Source organism: Microcebus murinus, unplaced genomic scaffold (genome assembly GCF_040939455.1).
Source record: "Microcebus murinus isolate Inina unplaced genomic scaffold, M.murinus_Inina_mat1.0 scaf007_hap2_Mmur4.0, whole genome shotgun sequence".
In the NCBI taxonomy this organism is placed as follows: domain Eukaryota; kingdom Metazoa; phylum Chordata; class Mammalia; order Primates; family Cheirogaleidae; genus Microcebus; species Microcebus murinus.
This window is the reverse complement of record NW_027438953.1, coordinates 20,817-36,379: the sequence shown is the minus strand read 5'-3', so window position 1 is coordinate 36,379 and position 15,563 is coordinate 20,817. Positions and strand designations below refer to the sequence as shown.

Genomic DNA, 15,563 nt, shown 5'->3' with positions numbered 1-15,563 from the left:
GCTTCCCCTGCAGGGACCCAGAGCTGGGAGGTTGCATCTCTCAGCCCTGGGTCGGGCAGAGCCCCAGCGGGCCATGCCCACAACCTCTCTCAGCACGGGTCCCCCAGAAGGCCCCTTTGGGACCAGGATTCTCTTGCGGGTGACTCTTTAAGGTCTGGCCCCTGGATGGAGGGGCACCAGGAGTAGAGGAGCAGGAAGGGGAAGGGGGTGGCCATGCGAGGGGACACTTTCAGGCCAAGTCCCAGCTTCAGCCTGATCCTCCTGGGAACCCCGGGGTGTACGTCACACCTCCTGGTTGTCCCGCTCTGAGACAAGGAGCCGGGCTTCGCATTCCCCCAGCAGCCAGTCGTGGGCTGAGGACACCTGGGGCGTTGGGAACTCCCTGGCTTCTCCTTGGCTTAACATCTGGAGCTGCTTGTGAATCGTGCCGCCACACACACCCGAGTGCAGGTGTCTTCTGCACAGACTGCGGGCCTCGCTCTTCTGAATGCCGCTAGCTCGCCACCCACCCACGGGTGAACCTGGTCAGGGTACTTTCTCTCGGGGGCAGACTCTGATCCTGGCGGGCTACCGGTGTTTCTGTTTGCTCGTTTCTTTCTTCCATTTCGGGAAAGGCTTCCTTACTGGGTGTGGAAATCTCCTATGCCTTTCCTCGCCTATTCTGTCAGCTTTAAAATTCTCTTTCAGTTGCCACCCTCACAGATGGATTAGGAAACTCTTTCCGGTGCACTCATTAGTGAAATGACCTCAATGAAGCTGGAATCCAATATCTAATCGCCGATTTTTAGCGAGTCCACACGCCAGGGTGGTCGGGGTCCAATGCAGCCCCGGCCAGGCCCAGGCCCCTTGGACTGGGCCACAGGAGGACACAGAGGAGGGTCCCGGCCCCCCCGGTCGCGTTGCCGGCAGTTCTCCAAGGGCTTGGGCGTTTTCCAGAGGTAGGAGATGGAGGGGACTGATTTCTTCAGCGCCCCACAAACCACGCCACCCCACCCATGGGACACATCCCTAGAGAGAGAGAGAGACGCCCCTACACTCGCTCCCCTCCCCCATGCGCTGTGCCCCAGCCCGGGCCCGGGGGAATAGGCGGCAGCCCACCCACAGGGTGGGGGGCCCAGCTGAAAGGGGTTGTCAGGGAGGGCGGCCCCTGCCTGGGGTCAAAGGGCGGGCGATCCGCGCGTGCGCAATCGGCGGCGGCGGGGGCGGCCACGAGCTGGGGGTGGGGGGCGGGTAGGTGAAGGAGGCCAGGCGAGGAGAGGAAGGGGGCTGGAAGGTCTCCACCTTGGCGAGTCCAGCCGTGGAGGCGCATCTTGTGTGAGTGTGAGTGTGTGTGTGTGTGTGTGTGTGTGTGTGTATAGAGAGACAGCCCCCCACCCCGGCCCACCGCTCCCTGCCCGCCCCGCCCCGCCCCGCCTGTCACCCCCGTCCCTCGGAGCCCGCCGGACCCGGCCGGTGAACTCAACAGGCCCGGCCCGGCGCGGGTCAGCGCCGGCGCGGGGCCTGGGGCGGGAGGAGGCGGCGGGGAAGCGCAGAGAGGCTCGGCTTCATGAGCGGGGCAGGGGCGCCCTCCGCCGTCTAGGGCCACACCACCCTGAACGCGCCCGACCTCGTCTGGTCTCGGAAGCTAAGCAGGGTCGGGCCTGGTTAGTACTTGGATGGGAGACCGCCTGGGAATACCGGGTGCCTTAGGCTTCTTCTTTTTTTTTTTTTTTTGTTTTGCCTCTTGTTCTGTCCCCTCTCTGGGAGCGAGGCGGCGGCCCGGGGTGGGGGTCACCCCCACCCTCAGCGCCCGCCGCGGTGCCTGGCGCCCCAGCCCGCACCGTGGGGCCTCCTCTTGTCCCAAGCCGCGACACCGCCGTCACGCGGCAGCATGCGTGGCTTCTGGACTGTCAGGTCTCAGACCAAAGGTCTGCTCTGTGGGAACCGACACGCTGGAGGAAACCTTGAGAGTCTGAGAGGGGAGGGAGTTCCAGAAGAAGGCCAGGATGTCATTTTGAGGGAGTATGTGACCAGAACTCGTCCCGTTGCTTTTGGGGTTCTATGGGCTACACGTAGGAATCTTTGGTGGTGGCACCTGATGTTGGGGGATCCGGAGTCACACCCAGACCTGCTCCACAGGCCTCCTTTTACTTTTCTCTTCGGATTCATTATTTTTAAAAAGTGTCTCTTATCTCTATGATTGCATTTTCTTTTCTCTCTCTTTTCAAGCAGATGATGGGAGTCCAAGTATTAAGGTGACATGTGTTGCCCGTGCCCCCCTCCCCCCTGTGTTCTTATTCATTTACCTCTGATGTCGTTCCAGCGTATTGTGGGGGTACCAATGTTAAGGTCGGGTACGTTGCCCTCTCCCAGCCTCCCCCCTCGGGTCAGAGCCTCAAGTGCGCCCATGCCCCAGTCGGTGCGCACCCACCCCATTCCTAATGGAGGTGTATGCCCATCCCCTCCCCCCACCCGCCCGACACCCACCCGATGAAGGTGATTCCTCTGTGTCCACTTAGGTGTCCATCGGTTCGTACCCATTTGCTGGTGAGCGCGAGCACGTGGTGCTCGTGTGTCCATTCTTGGGCTACCTGGCTTACTGGAACGGGTTCCAGCTCTGGCCAGGAGAACCACGAGAGGTGCCCTCTCACCGCTGCTCCTCCTAGCTGAATAGCACTCCGTGGTGTCCACGCGCCACATTTCATTTACGCACTCGTGGGTCGATGGGCACTCGGGTCGCTTCCAGGTCTTTGCGATTGTGACTTGTGCCCTGACTCTAACCCTAACCCTTACCCAGCCCGTCTCCTCCTCGGCCCCTGCCTGACTGACTCCTTCCCGCCCGGCCTGTCACCTGTCACCGTCCTCTGCCCCTGCCTGACACGCTCCTCCCCGCCCGGGCCGTCACCGTCCTCGGCCCCTGCCTGACGGGGCTCCTCCGTCGCCTGGGCCTTCCAAGGGCTTGGTGTGGACGCTGGTTCCAGGACGCCCTCCCAGGAACCCGGTAGCAGGGCGGCCGCAGCGTCTCGCGCCACCCAACCGTCCGCCGGCCGGCGGCCGTCGCTAAGTGGCCTGCGGGGGACGTGCCCCCACTGTGGGGCGGGCGCCCAGCCTGGTGTCTTCTCTGAGGCCCCGTGGCTGCTTCCCCCCCCCCCGCAAGGGGAGAGCCGCGGAGGTGGGGACCGCCTCCTCGTGGGGACGTACACCCAGCTCTCCACGTCGGATTCCGGGGCTCTCTGTCCTGCCAGAAGGCCCAGCTGGCCTGCGGGTCCTTAGAGTGGCAAAAACATCCGAAAACTGAGATTGAGGGTCCGGTGGTTGTCTGCACTTTTGTGCTGGGCACCCCAGGGAGGCCCGGGGGCTGGCTGGACAACGCGGTCTGTTGGGCAGGGGGGGGTTTGGAGGAGCAACTGATGCCCTTTGCACTTTGGGTAGCAAGTGTCTGAGGTGTCTCTGAGCCCTGCGCCATGTCGGGGGTGGGGGGTGGGAGGTCGGGGGGGTGGAGGAGCAGGAGGAGGAGGAGGAGGAGGTGGGAAGGGCCGTGGCCTGCAGTCGTCTTCCCGGGGTGGCTTCTTCCACAGGCTGCTTGGCCTGGGCTCCCTGCACCTGGGCCTTTGGAGGACTGGCCCTGTGCTTGCCAACGCTTCCCCTGCAGGGACCCAGAGCTGGGAGGTTGCATCTCTCAGCCCTGGGTCGGGCAGAGCCCCAGCGGGCCATGCCCACAACCTCTCTCAGCACGGGTCCCCCAGAAGGCCCCTTTGGGACCAGGATTCTCTTGCGGGTGACTCTTTAAGGTCTGGCCCCTGGATGGAGGGGCACCAGGAGTAGAGGAGCAGGAAGGGGAAGGGGGTGGCCATGCGAGGGGACACTTTCAGGCCAAGTCCCAGCTTCAGCCTGATCCTCCTGGGAACCCCGGGGTGTACGTCACACCTCCTGGTTGTCCCGCTCTGAGACAAGGAGCCGGGCTTCGCATTCCCCCAGCAGCCAGTCGTGGGCTGAGGACACCTGGGGCGTTGGGAACTCCCTGGCTTCTCCTTGGCTTAACATCTGGAGCTGCTTGTGAATCGTGCCGCCACACACACCCGAGTGCAGGTGTCTTCTGCACAGACTGCGGGCCTCGCTCTTCTGAATGCCGCTAGCTCGCCACCCACCCACGGGTGAACCTGGTCAGGGTACTTTCTCTCGGGGGCAGACTCTGATCCTGGCGGGCTACCGGTGTTTCTGTTTGCTCGTTTCTTTCTTCCATTTCGGGAAAGGCTTCCTTACTGGGTGTGGAAATCTCCTATGCCTTTCCTCGCCTATTCTGTCAGCTTTAAAATTCTCTTTCAGTTGCCACCCTCACAGATGGATTAGGAAACTCTTTCCGGTGCACTCATTAGTGAAATGACCTCAATGAAGCTGGAATCCAATATCTAATCGCCGATTTTTAGCGAGTCCACACGCCAGGGTGGTCGGGGTCCAATGCAGCCCCGGCCAGGCCCAGGCCCCTTGGACTGGGCCACAGGAGGACACAGAGGAGGGTCCCGGCCCCCCCGGTCGCGTTGCCGGCAGTTCTCCAAGGGCTTGGGCGTTTTCCAGAGGTAGGAGATGGAGGGGACTGATTTCTTCAGCGCCCCACAAACCACGCCACCCCACCCATGGGACACATCCCTAGAGAGAGAGAGAGACGCCCCTACACTCGCTCCCCTCCCCCATGCGCTGTGCCCCAGCCCGGGCCCGGGGGAATAGGCGGCAGCCCACCCACAGGGTGGGGGGCCCAGCTGAAAGGGGTTGTCAGGGAGGGCGGCCCCTGCCTGGGGTCAAAGGGCGGGCGATCCGCGCGTGCGCAATCGGCGGCGGCGGGGGCGGCCACGAGCTGGGGGTGGGGGGCGGGTAGGTGAAGGAGGCCAGGCGAGGAGAGGAAGGGGGCTGGAAGGTCTCCACCTTGGCGAGTCCAGCCGTGGAGGCGCATCTTGTGTGAGTGTGAGTGTGTGTGTGTGTGTGTGTGTGTGTGTGTATAGAGAGACAGCCCCCCACCCCGGCCCACCGCTCCCTGCCCGCCCCGCCCCGCCTGTCACCCCCGTCCCTCGGAGCCCGCCGGACCCGGCCGGTGAACTCAACAGGCCCGGCCCGGCGCGGGTCAGCGCCGGCGCGGGGCCTGGGGCGGGAGGAGGCGGCGGGGAAGCGCAGAGAGGCTCGGCTTCATGAGCGGGGCAGGGGCGCCCTCCGCCGTCTAGGGCCACACCACCCTGAACGCGCCCGACCTCGTCTGGTCTCGGAAGCTAAGCAGGGTCGGGCCTGGTTAGTACTTGGATGGGAGACCGCCTGGGAATACCGGGTGCCTTAGGCTTCTTCTTTTTTTTTTTTTTTTGTTTTGCCTCTTGTTCTGTCCCCTCTCTGGGAGCGAGGCGGCGGCCCGGGGTGGGGGTCACCCCCACCCTCAGCGCCCGCCGCGGTGCCTGGCGCCCCAGCCCGCACCGTGGGGCCTCCTCTTGTCCCAAGCCGCGACACCGCCGTCACGCGGCAGCATGCGTGGCTTCTGGACTGTCAGGTCTCAGACCAAAGGTCTGCTCTGTGGGAACCGACACGCTGGAGGAAACCTTGAGAGTCTGAGAGGGGAGGGAGTTCCAGAAGAAGGCCAGGATGTCATTTTGAGGGAGTATGTGACCAGAACTCGTCCCGTTGCTTTTGGGGTTCTATGGGCTACACGTAGGAATCTTTGGTGGTGGCACCTGATGTTGGGGGATCCGGAGTCACACCCAGACCTGCTCCACAGGCCTCCTTTTACTTTTCTCTTCGGATTCATTATTTTTAAAAAGTGTCTCTTATCTCTATGATTGCATTTTCTTTTCTCTCTCTTTTCAAGCAGATGATGGGAGTCCAAGTATTAAGGTGACATGTGTTGCCCGTGCCCCCCTCCCCCCTGTGTTCTTATTCATTTACCTCTGATGTCGTTCCAGCGTATTGTGGGGGTACCAATGTTAAGGTCGGGTACGTTGCCCTCTCCCAGCCTCCCCCCTCGGGTCAGAGCCTCAAGTGCGCCCATGCCCCAGTCGGTGCGCACCCACCCCATTCCTAATGGAGGTGTATGCCCATCCCCTCCCCCCACCCGCCCGACACCCACCCGATGAAGGTGATTCCTCTGTGTCCACTTAGGTGTCCATCGGTTCGTACCCATTTGCTGGTGAGCGCGAGCACGTGGTGCTCGTGTGTCCATTCTTGGGCTACCTGGCTTACTGGAACGGGTTCCAGCTCTGGCCAGGAGAACCACGAGAGGTGCCCTCTCACCGCTGCTCCTCCTAGCTGAATAGCACTCCGTGGTGTCCACGCGCCACATTTCATTTACGCACTCGTGGGTCGATGGGCACTCGGGTCGCTTCCAGGTCTTTGCGATTGTGACTTGTGCCCTGACTCTAACCCTAACCCTTACCCAGCCCGTCTCCTCCTCGGCCCCTGCCTGACTGACTCCTTCCCGCCCGGCCTGTCACCTGTCACCGTCCTCTGCCCCTGCCTGACACGCTCCTCCCCGCCCGGGCCGTCACCGTCCTCGGCCCCTGCCTGACGGGGCTCCTCCGTCGCCTGGGCCTTCCAAGGGCTTGGTGTGGACGCTGGTTCCAGGACGCCCTCCCAGGAACCCGGTAGCAGGGCGGCCGCAGCGTCTCGCGCCACCCAACCGTCCGCCGGCCGGCGGCCGTCGCTAAGTGGCCTGCGGGGGACGTGCCCCCACTGTGGGGCGGGCGCCCAGCCTGGTGTCTTCTCTGAGGCCCCGTGGCTGCTTTCCCCCCCCCCCGCAAGGGGAGAGCCGCGGAGGTGGGGACCGCCTCCTCGTGGGGACGTACACCCAGCTCTCCACGTCGGATTCCGGGGCTCTCTGTCCTGCCAGAAGGCCCAGCTGGCCTGCGGGTCCTTAGAGTGGCAAAAACATCCGAAAACTGAGATTGAGGGTCCGGTGGTTGTCTGCACTTTTGTGCTGGGCACCCCAGGGAGGCCCGGGGGCTGGCTGGACAACGCGGTCTGTTGGGCAGGGGGGGGTTTGGAGGAGCAACTGATGCCCTTTGCACTTTGGGTAGCAAGTGTCTGAGGTGTCTCTGAGCCCTGCGCCATGTCGGGGGTGGGGGGTGGGAGGTCGGGGGGGTGGAGGAGCAGGAGGAGGAGGAGGAGGAGGTGGGAAGGGCCGTGGCCTGCAGTCGTCTTCCCGGGGTGGCTTCTTCCACAGGCTGCTTGGCCTGGGCTCCCTGCACCTGGGCCTTTGGAGGACTGGCCCTGTGCTTGCCAACGCTTCCCCTGCAGGGACCCAGAGCTGGGAGGTTGCATCTCTCAGCCCTGGGTCGGGCAGAGCCCCAGCGGGCCATGCCCACAACCTCTCTCAGCACGGGTCCCCCAGAAGGCCCCTTTGGGACCAGGATTCTCTTGCGGGTGACTCTTTAAGGTCTGGCCCCTGGATGGAGGGGCACCAGGAGTAGAGGAGCAGGAAGGGGAAGGGGGTGGCCATGCGAGGGGACACTTTCAGGCCAAGTCCCAGCTTCAGCCTGATCCTCCTGGGAACCCCGGGGTGTACGTCACACCTCCTGGTTGTCCCGCTCTGAGACAAGGAGCCGGGCTTCGCATTCCCCCAGCAGCCAGTCGTGGGCTGAGGACACCTGGGGCGTTGGGAACTCCCTGGCTTCTCCTTGGCTTAACATCTGGAGCTGCTTGTGAATCGTGCCGCCACACACACCCGAGTGCAGGTGTCTTCTGCACAGACTGCGGGCCTCGCTCTTCTGAATGCCGCTAGCTCGCCACCCACCCACGGGTGAACCTGGTCAGGGTACTTTCTCTCGGGGGCAGACTCTGATCCTGGCGGGCTACCGGTGTTTCTGTTTGCTCGTTTCTTTCTTCCATTTCGGGAAAGGCTTCCTTACTGGGTGTGGAAATCTCCTATGCCTTTCCTCGCCTATTCTGTCAGCTTTAAAATTCTCTTTCAGTTGCCACCCTCACAGATGGATTAGGAAACTCTTTCCGGTGCACTCATTAGTGAAATGACCTCAATGAAGCTGGAATCCAATATCTAATCGCCGATTTTTAGCGAGTCCACACGCCAGGGTGGTCGGGGTCCAATGCAGCCCCGGCCAGGCCCAGGCCCCTTGGACTGGGCCACAGGAGGACACAGAGGAGGGTCCCGGCCCCCCCGGTCGCGTTGCCGGCAGTTCTCCAAGGGCTTGGGCGTTTTCCAGAGGTAGGAGATGGAGGGGACTGATTTCTTCAGCGCCCCACAAACCACGCCACCCCACCCATGGGACACATCCCTAGAGAGAGAGAGAGACGCCCCTACACTCGCTCCCCTCCCCCATGCGCTGTGCCCCAGCCCGGGCCCGGGGGAATAGGCGGCAGCCCACCCACAGGGTGGGGGGCCCAGCTGAAAGGGGTTGTCAGGGAGGGCGGCCCCTGCCTGGGGTCAAAGGGCGGGCGATCCGCGCGTGCGCAATCGGCGGCGGCGGGGGCGGCCACGAGCTGGGGGTGGGGGGCGGGTAGGTGAAGGAGGCCAGGCGAGGAGAGGAAGGGGGCTGGAAGGTCTCCACCTTGGCGAGTCCAGCCGTGGAGGCGCATCTTGTGTGAGTGTGAGTGTGTGTGTGTGTGTGTGTGTGTGTGTGTATAGAGAGACAGCCCCCCACCCCGGCCCACCGCTCCCTGCCCGCCCCGCCCCGCCTGTCACCCCCGTCCCTCGGAGCCCGCCGGACCCGGCCGGTGAACTCAACAGGCCCGGCCCGGCGCGGGTCAGCGCCGGCGCGGGGCCTGGGGCGGGAGGAGGCGGCGGGGAAGCGCAGAGAGGCTCGGCTTCATGAGCGGGGCAGGGGCGCCCTCCGCCGTCTAGGGCCACACCACCCTGAACGCGCCCGACCTCGTCTGGTCTCGGAAGCTAAGCAGGGTCGGGCCTGGTTAGTACTTGGATGGGAGACCGCCTGGGAATACCGGGTGCCTTAGGCTTCTTCTTTTTTTTTTTTTTTTGTTTTGCCTCTTGTTCTGTCCCCTCTCTGGGAGCGAGGCGGCGGCCCGGGGTGGGGGTCACCCCCACCCTCAGCGCCCGCCGCGGTGCCTGGCGCCCCAGCCCGCACCGTGGGGCCTCCTCTTGTCCCAAGCCGCGACACCGCCGTCACGCGGCAGCATGCGTGGCTTCTGGACTGTCAGGTCTCAGACCAAAGGTCTGCTCTGTGGGAACCGACACGCTGGAGGAAACCTTGAGAGTCTGAGAGGGGAGGGAGTTCCAGAAGAAGGCCAGGATGTCATTTTGAGGGAGTATGTGACCAGAACTCGTCCCGTTGCTTTTGGGGTTCTATGGGCTACACGTAGGAATCTTTGGTGGTGGCACCTGATGTTGGGGGATCCGGAGTCACACCCAGACCTGCTCCACAGGCCTCCTTTTACTTTTCTCTTCGGATTCATTATTTTTAAAAAGTGTCTCTTATCTCTATGATTGCATTTTCTTTTCTCTCTCTTTTCAAGCAGATGATGGGAGTCCAAGTATTAAGGTGACATGTGTTGCCCGTGCCCCCCTCCCCCCTGTGTTCTTATTCATTTACCTCTGATGTCGTTCCAGCGTATTGTGGGGGTACCAATGTTAAGGTCGGGTACGTTGCCCTCTCCCAGCCTCCCCCCTCGGGTCAGAGCCTCAAGTGCGCCCATGCCCCAGTCGGTGCGCACCCACCCCATTCCTAATGGAGGTGTATGCCCATCCCCTCCCCCCACCCGCCCGACACCCACCCGATGAAGGTGATTCCTCTGTGTCCACTTAGGTGTCCATCGGTTCGTACCCATTTGCTGGTGAGCGCGAGCACGTGGTGCTCGTGTGTCCATTCTTGGGCTACCTGGCTTACTGGAACGGGTTCCAGCTCTGGCCAGGAGAACCACGAGAGGTGCCCTCTCACCGCTGCTCCTCCTAGCTGAATAGCACTCCGTGGTGTCCACGCGCCACATTTCATTTACGCACTCGTGGGTCGATGGGCACTCGGGTCGCTTCCAGGTCTTTGCGATTGTGACTTGTGCCCTGACTCTAACCCTAACCCTTACCCAGCCCGTCTCCTCCTCGGCCCCTGCCTGACTGACTCCTTCCCGCCCGGCCTGTCACCTGTCACCGTCCTCTGCCCCTGCCTGACACGCTCCTCCCCGCCCGGGCCGTCACCGTCCTCGGCCCCTGCCTGACGGGGCTCCTCCGTCGCCTGGGCCTTCCAAGGGCTTGGTGTGGACGCTGGTTCCAGGACGCCCTCCCAGGAACCCGGTAGCAGGGCGGCCGCAGCGTCTCGCGCCACCCAACCGTCCGCCGGCCGGCGGCCGTCGCTAAGTGGCCTGCGGGGGACGTGCCCCCACTGTGGGGCGGGCGCCCAGCCTGGTGTCTTCTCTGAGGCCCCGTGGCTGCTTTCCCCCCCCCCCCGCAAGGGGAGAGCCGCGGAGGTGGGGACCGCCTCCTCGTGGGGACGTACACCCAGCTCTCCACGTCGGATTCCGGGGCTCTCTGTCCTGCCAGAAGGCCCAGCTGGCCTGCGGGTCCTTAGAGTGGCAAAAACATCCGAAAACTGAGATTGAGGGTCCGGTGGTTGTCTGCACTTTTGTGCTGGGCACCCCAGGGAGGCCCGGGGGCTGGCTGGACAACGCGGTCTGTTGGGCAGGGGGGGGTTTGGAGGAGCAACTGATGCCCTTTGCACTTTGGGTAGCAAGTGTCTGAGGTGTCTCTGAGCCCTGCGCCATGTCGGGGGTGGGGGGTGGGAGGTCGGGGGGGTGGAGGAGCAGGAGGAGGAGGAGGAGGAGGTGGGAAGGGCCGTGGCCTGCAGTCGTCTTCCCGGGGTGGCTTCTTCCACAGGCTGCTTGGCCTGGGCTCCCTGCACCTGGGCCTTTGGAGGACTGGCCCTGTGCTTGCCAACGCTTCCCCTGCAGGGACCCAGAGCTGGGAGGTTGCATCTCTCAGCCCTGGGTCGGGCAGAGCCCCAGCGGGCCATGCCCACAACCTCTCTCAGCACGGGTCCCCCAGAAGGCCCCTTTGGGACCAGGATTCTCTTGCGGGTGACTCTTTAAGGTCTGGCCCCTGGATGGAGGGGCACCAGGAGTAGAGGAGCAGGAAGGGGAAGGGGGTGGCCATGCGAGGGGACACTTTCAGGCCAAGTCCCAGCTTCAGCCTGATCCTCCTGGGAACCCCGGGGTGTACGTCACACCTCCTGGTTGTCCCGCTCTGAGACAAGGAGCCGGGCTTCGCATTCCCCCAGCAGCCAGTCGTGGGCTGAGGACACCTGGGGCGTTGGGAACTCCCTGGCTTCTCCTTGGCTTAACATCTGGAGCTGCTTGTGAATCGTGCCGCCACACACACCCGAGTGCAGGTGTCTTCTGCACAGACTGCGGGCCTCGCTCTTCTGAATGCCGCTAGCTCGCCACCCACCCACGGGTGAACCTGGTCAGGGTACTTTCTCTCGGGGGCAGACTCTGATCCTGGCGGGCTACCGGTGTTTCTGTTTGCTCGTTTCTTTCTTCCATTTCGGGAAAGGCTTCCTTACTGGGTGTGGAAATCTCCTATGCCTTTCCTCGCCTATTCTGTCAGCTTTAAAATTCTCTTTCAGTTGCCACCCTCACAGATGGATTAGGAAACTCTTTCCGGTGCACTCATTAGTGAAATGACCTCAATGAAGCTGGAATCCAATATCTAATCGCCGATTTTTAGCGAGTCCACACGCCAGGGTGGTCGGGGTCCAATGCAGCCCCGGCCAGGCCCAGGCCCCTTGGACTGGGCCACAGGAGGACACAGAGGAGGGTCCCGGCCCCCCCGGTCGCGTTGCCGGCAGTTCTCCAAGGGCTTGGGCGTTTTCCAGAGGTAGGAGATGGAGGGGACTGATTTCTTCAGCGCCCCACAAACCACGCCACCCCACCCATGGGACACATCCCTAGAGAGAGAGAGAGACGCCCCTACACTCGCTCCCCTCCCCCATGCGCTGTGCCCCAGCCCGGGCCCGGGGGAATAGGCGGCAGCCCACCCACAGGGTGGGGGGCCCAGCTGAAAGGGGTTGTCAGGGAGGGCGGCCCCTGCCTGGGGTCAAAGGGCGGGCGATCCGCGCGTGCGCAATCGGCGGCGGCGGGGGCGGCCACGAGCTGGGGGTGGGGGGCGGGTAGGTGAAGGAGGCCAGGCGAGGAGAGGAAGGGGGCTGGAAGGTCTCCACCTTGGCGAGTCCAGCCGTGGAGGCGCATCTTGTGTGAGTGTGAGTGTGTGTGTGTGTGTGTGTGTGTGTGTGTATAGAGAGACAGCCCCCCACCCCGGCCCACCGCTCCCTGCCCGCCCCGCCCCGCCTGTCACCCCCGTCCCTCGGAGCCCGCCGGACCCGGCCGGTGAACTCAACAGGCCCGGCCCGGCGCGGGTCAGCGCCGGCGCGGGGCCTGGGGCGGGAGGAGGCGGCGGGGAAGCGCAGAGAGGCTCGGCTTCATGAGCGGGGCAGGGGCGCCCTCCGCCGTCTAGGGCCACACCACCCTGAACGCGCCCGACCTCGTCTGGTCTCGGAAGCTAAGCAGGGTCGGGCCTGGTTAGTACTTGGATGGGAGACCGCCTGGGAATACCGGGTGCCTTAGGCTTCTTCTTTTTTTTTTTTTTTTGTTTTGCCTCTTGTTCTGTCCCCTCTCTGGGAGCGAGGCGGCGGCCCGGGGTGGGGGTCACCCCCACCCTCAGCGCCCGCCGCGGTGCCTGGCGCCCCAGCCCGCACCGTGGGGCCTCCTCTTGTCCCAAGCCGCGACACCGCCGTCACGCGGCAGCATGCGTGGCTTCTGGACTGTCAGGTCTCAGACCAAAGGTCTGCTCTGTGGGAACCGACACGCTGGAGGAAACCTTGAGAGTCTGAGAGGGGAGGGAGTTCCAGAAGAAGGCCAGGATGTCATTTTGAGGGAGTATGTGACCAGAACTCGTCCCGTTGCTTTTGGGGTTCTATGGGCTACACGTAGGAATCTTTGGTGGTGGCACCTGATGTTGGGGGATCCGGAGTCACACCCAGACCTGCTCCACAGGCCTCCTTTTACTTTTCTCTTCGGATTCATTATTTTTAAAAAGTGTCTCTTATCTCTATGATTGCATTTTCTTTTCTCTCTCTTTTCAAGCAGATGATGGGAGTCCAAGTATTAAGGTGACATGTGTTGCCCGTGCCCCCCTCCCCCCTGTGTTCTTATTCATTTACCTCTGATGTCGTTCCAGCGTATTGTGGGGGTACCAATGTTAAGGTCGGGTACGTTGCCCTCTCCCAGCCTCCCCCCTCGGGTCAGAGCCTCAAGTGCGCCCATGCCCCAGTCGGTGCGCACCCACCCCATTCCTAATGGAGGTGTATGCCCATCCCCTCCCCCCACCCGCCCGACACCCACCCGATGAAGGTGATTCCTCTGTGTCCACTTAGGTGTCCATCGGTTCGTACCCATTTGCTGGTGAGCGCGAGCACGTGGTGCTCGTGTGTCCATTCTTGGGCTACCTGGCTTACTGGAACGGGTTCCAGCTCTGGCCAGGAGAACCACGAGAGGTGCCCTCTCACCGCTGCTCCTCCTAGCTGAATAGCACTCCGTGGTGTCCACGCGCCACATTTCATTTACGCACTCGTGGGTCGATGGGCACTCGGGTCGCTTCCAGGTCTTTGCGATTGTGACTTGTGCCCTGACTCTAACCCTAACCCTTACCCAGCCCGTCTCCTCCTCGGCCCCTGCCTGACTGACTCCTTCCCGCCCGGCCTGTCACCTGTCACCGTCCTCTGCCCCTGCCTGACACGCTCCTCCCCGCCCGGGCCGTCACCGTCCTCGGCCCCTGCCTGACGGGGCTCCTCCGTCGCCTGGGCCTTCCAAGGGCTTGGTGTGGACGCTGGTTCCAGGACGCCCTCCCAAGAACCCGGTAGCAGGGCGGCCGCAGCGTCTCGCGCCACCCAACCGTCCGCCGGCCGGCGGCCGTCGCTAAGTGGCCTGCGGGGGACGTGCCCCCACTGTGGGGCGGGCGCCCAGCCTGGTGTCTTCTCTGAGGCCCCGTGGCTGCTTTCCCCCCCCCCGCAAGGGGAGAGCCGCGGAGGTGGGGACCGCCTCCTCGTGGGGACGTACACCCAGCTCTCCACGTCGGATTCCGGGGCTCTCTGTCCTGCCAGAAGGCCCAGCTGGCCTGCGGGTCCTTAGAGTGGCAAAAACATCCGAAAACTGAGATTGAGGGTCCGGTGGTTGTCTGCACTTTTGTGCTGGGCACCCCAGGGAGGCCCGGGGGCTGGCTGGACAACGCGGTCTGTTGGGCAGGGGGGGGTTTGGAGGAGCAACTGATGCCCTTTGCACTTTGGGTAGCAAGTGTCTGAGGTGTCTCTGAGCCCTGCGCCATGTCGGGGGTGGGGGGTGGGAGGTCGGGGGGGTGGAGGAGCAGGAGGAGGAGGAGGAGGAGGTGGGAAGGGCCGTGGCCTGCAGTCGTCTTCCCGGGGTGGCTTCTTCCACAGGCTGCTTGGCCTGGGCTCCCTGCACCTGGGCCTTTGGAGGACTGGCCCTGTGCTTGCCAACGCTTCCCCTGCAGGGACCCAGAGCTGGGAGGTTGCATCTCTCAGCCCTGGGTCGGGCAGAGCCCCAGCGGGCCATGCCCACAACCTCTCTCAGCACGGGTCCCCCAGAAGGCCCCTTTGGGACCAGGATTCTCTTGCGGGTGACTCTTTAAGGTCTGGCCCCTGGATGGAGGGGCACCAGGAGTAGAGGAGCAGGAAGGGGAAGGGGGTGGCCATGCGAGGGGACACTTTCAGGCCAAGTCCCAGCTTCAGCCTGATCCTCCTGGGAACCCCGGGGTGTACGTCACACCTCCTGGTTGTCCCGCTCTGAGACAAGGAGCCGGGCTTCGCATTCCCCCAGCAGCCAGTCGTGGGCTGAGGACACCTGGGGCGTTGGGAACTCCCTGGCTTCTCCTTGGCTTAACATCTGGAGCTGCTTGTGAATCGTGCCGCCACACACACCCGAGTGCAGGTGTCTTCTGCACAGACTGCGGGCCTCGCTCTTCTGAATGCCGCTAGCTCGCCACCCACCCACGGGTGAACCTGGTCAGGGTACTTTCTCTCGGGGGCAGACTCTGATCCTGGCGGGCTACCGGTGTTTCTGTTTGCTCGTTTCTTTCTTCCATTTCGGGAAAGGCTTCCTTACTGGGTGTGGAAATCTCCTATGCCTTTCCTCGCCTATTCTGTCAGCTTTAAAATTCTCTTTCAGTTGCCACCCTCACAGATGGATTAGGAAACTCTTTCCGGTGCACTCATTAGTGAAATGACCTCAATGAAGCTGGAATCCAATATCTAATCGCCGATTTTTAGCGAGTCCACACGCCAGGGTGGTCGGGGTCCAATGCAGCCCCGGCCAGGCCCAGGCCCCTTGGACTGGGCCACAGGAGGACACAGAGGAGGGTCCCGGCCCCCCCGGTCGCGTTGCCGGCAGTTCTCCAAGGGCTTGGGCGTTTTCCAGAGGTAGGAGATGGAGGGGACTGATTTCTTCAGCGCCCCACAAACCACGCCACCCCACCCATGGGACACATCCCTAGAGAGAGAGAGAGACGCCCCTACACTCGCTCCCCTCCCCCATGCGCTGTGCCCCAGCCCGGGCCCGGGGGAATAGGCGGCAGCCCACCCACA

General features: G+C 63.3%; 4 non-coding genes across 4 annotated transcripts; all 4 read left to right on the top strand.

The window, feature by feature from the left end:
- Positions 1–1,573: 1,573 nt before the first annotated feature.
- Positions 1,574–1,692, top strand: LOC142866952 (5S ribosomal RNA). Its single transcript, XR_012916685.1, has one exon. It is a non-coding gene; the product is annotated as a 5S ribosomal RNA (ribosomal RNA).
- Positions 1,693–5,186: 3,494 nt separating this feature from the next.
- Positions 5,187–5,305, top strand: LOC142866950 (5S ribosomal RNA). Its single transcript, XR_012916683.1, has one exon. It is a non-coding gene; the product is annotated as a 5S ribosomal RNA (ribosomal RNA).
- Positions 5,306–8,800: 3,495 nt separating this feature from the next.
- On the top strand, positions 8,801–8,919 carry LOC142866949 (5S ribosomal RNA). The gene has a single exon (XR_012916682.1). It is a non-coding gene; the product is annotated as a 5S ribosomal RNA (ribosomal RNA).
- A 3,496-nt stretch (positions 8,920–12,415) lies between these two features.
- LOC142866948 (5S ribosomal RNA) lies at positions 12,416–12,534 on the top strand. Its single transcript, XR_012916681.1, has one exon. It is a non-coding gene; the product is annotated as a 5S ribosomal RNA (ribosomal RNA).
- The last annotated feature ends 3,029 nt before the right edge of the window (positions 12,535–15,563 follow it).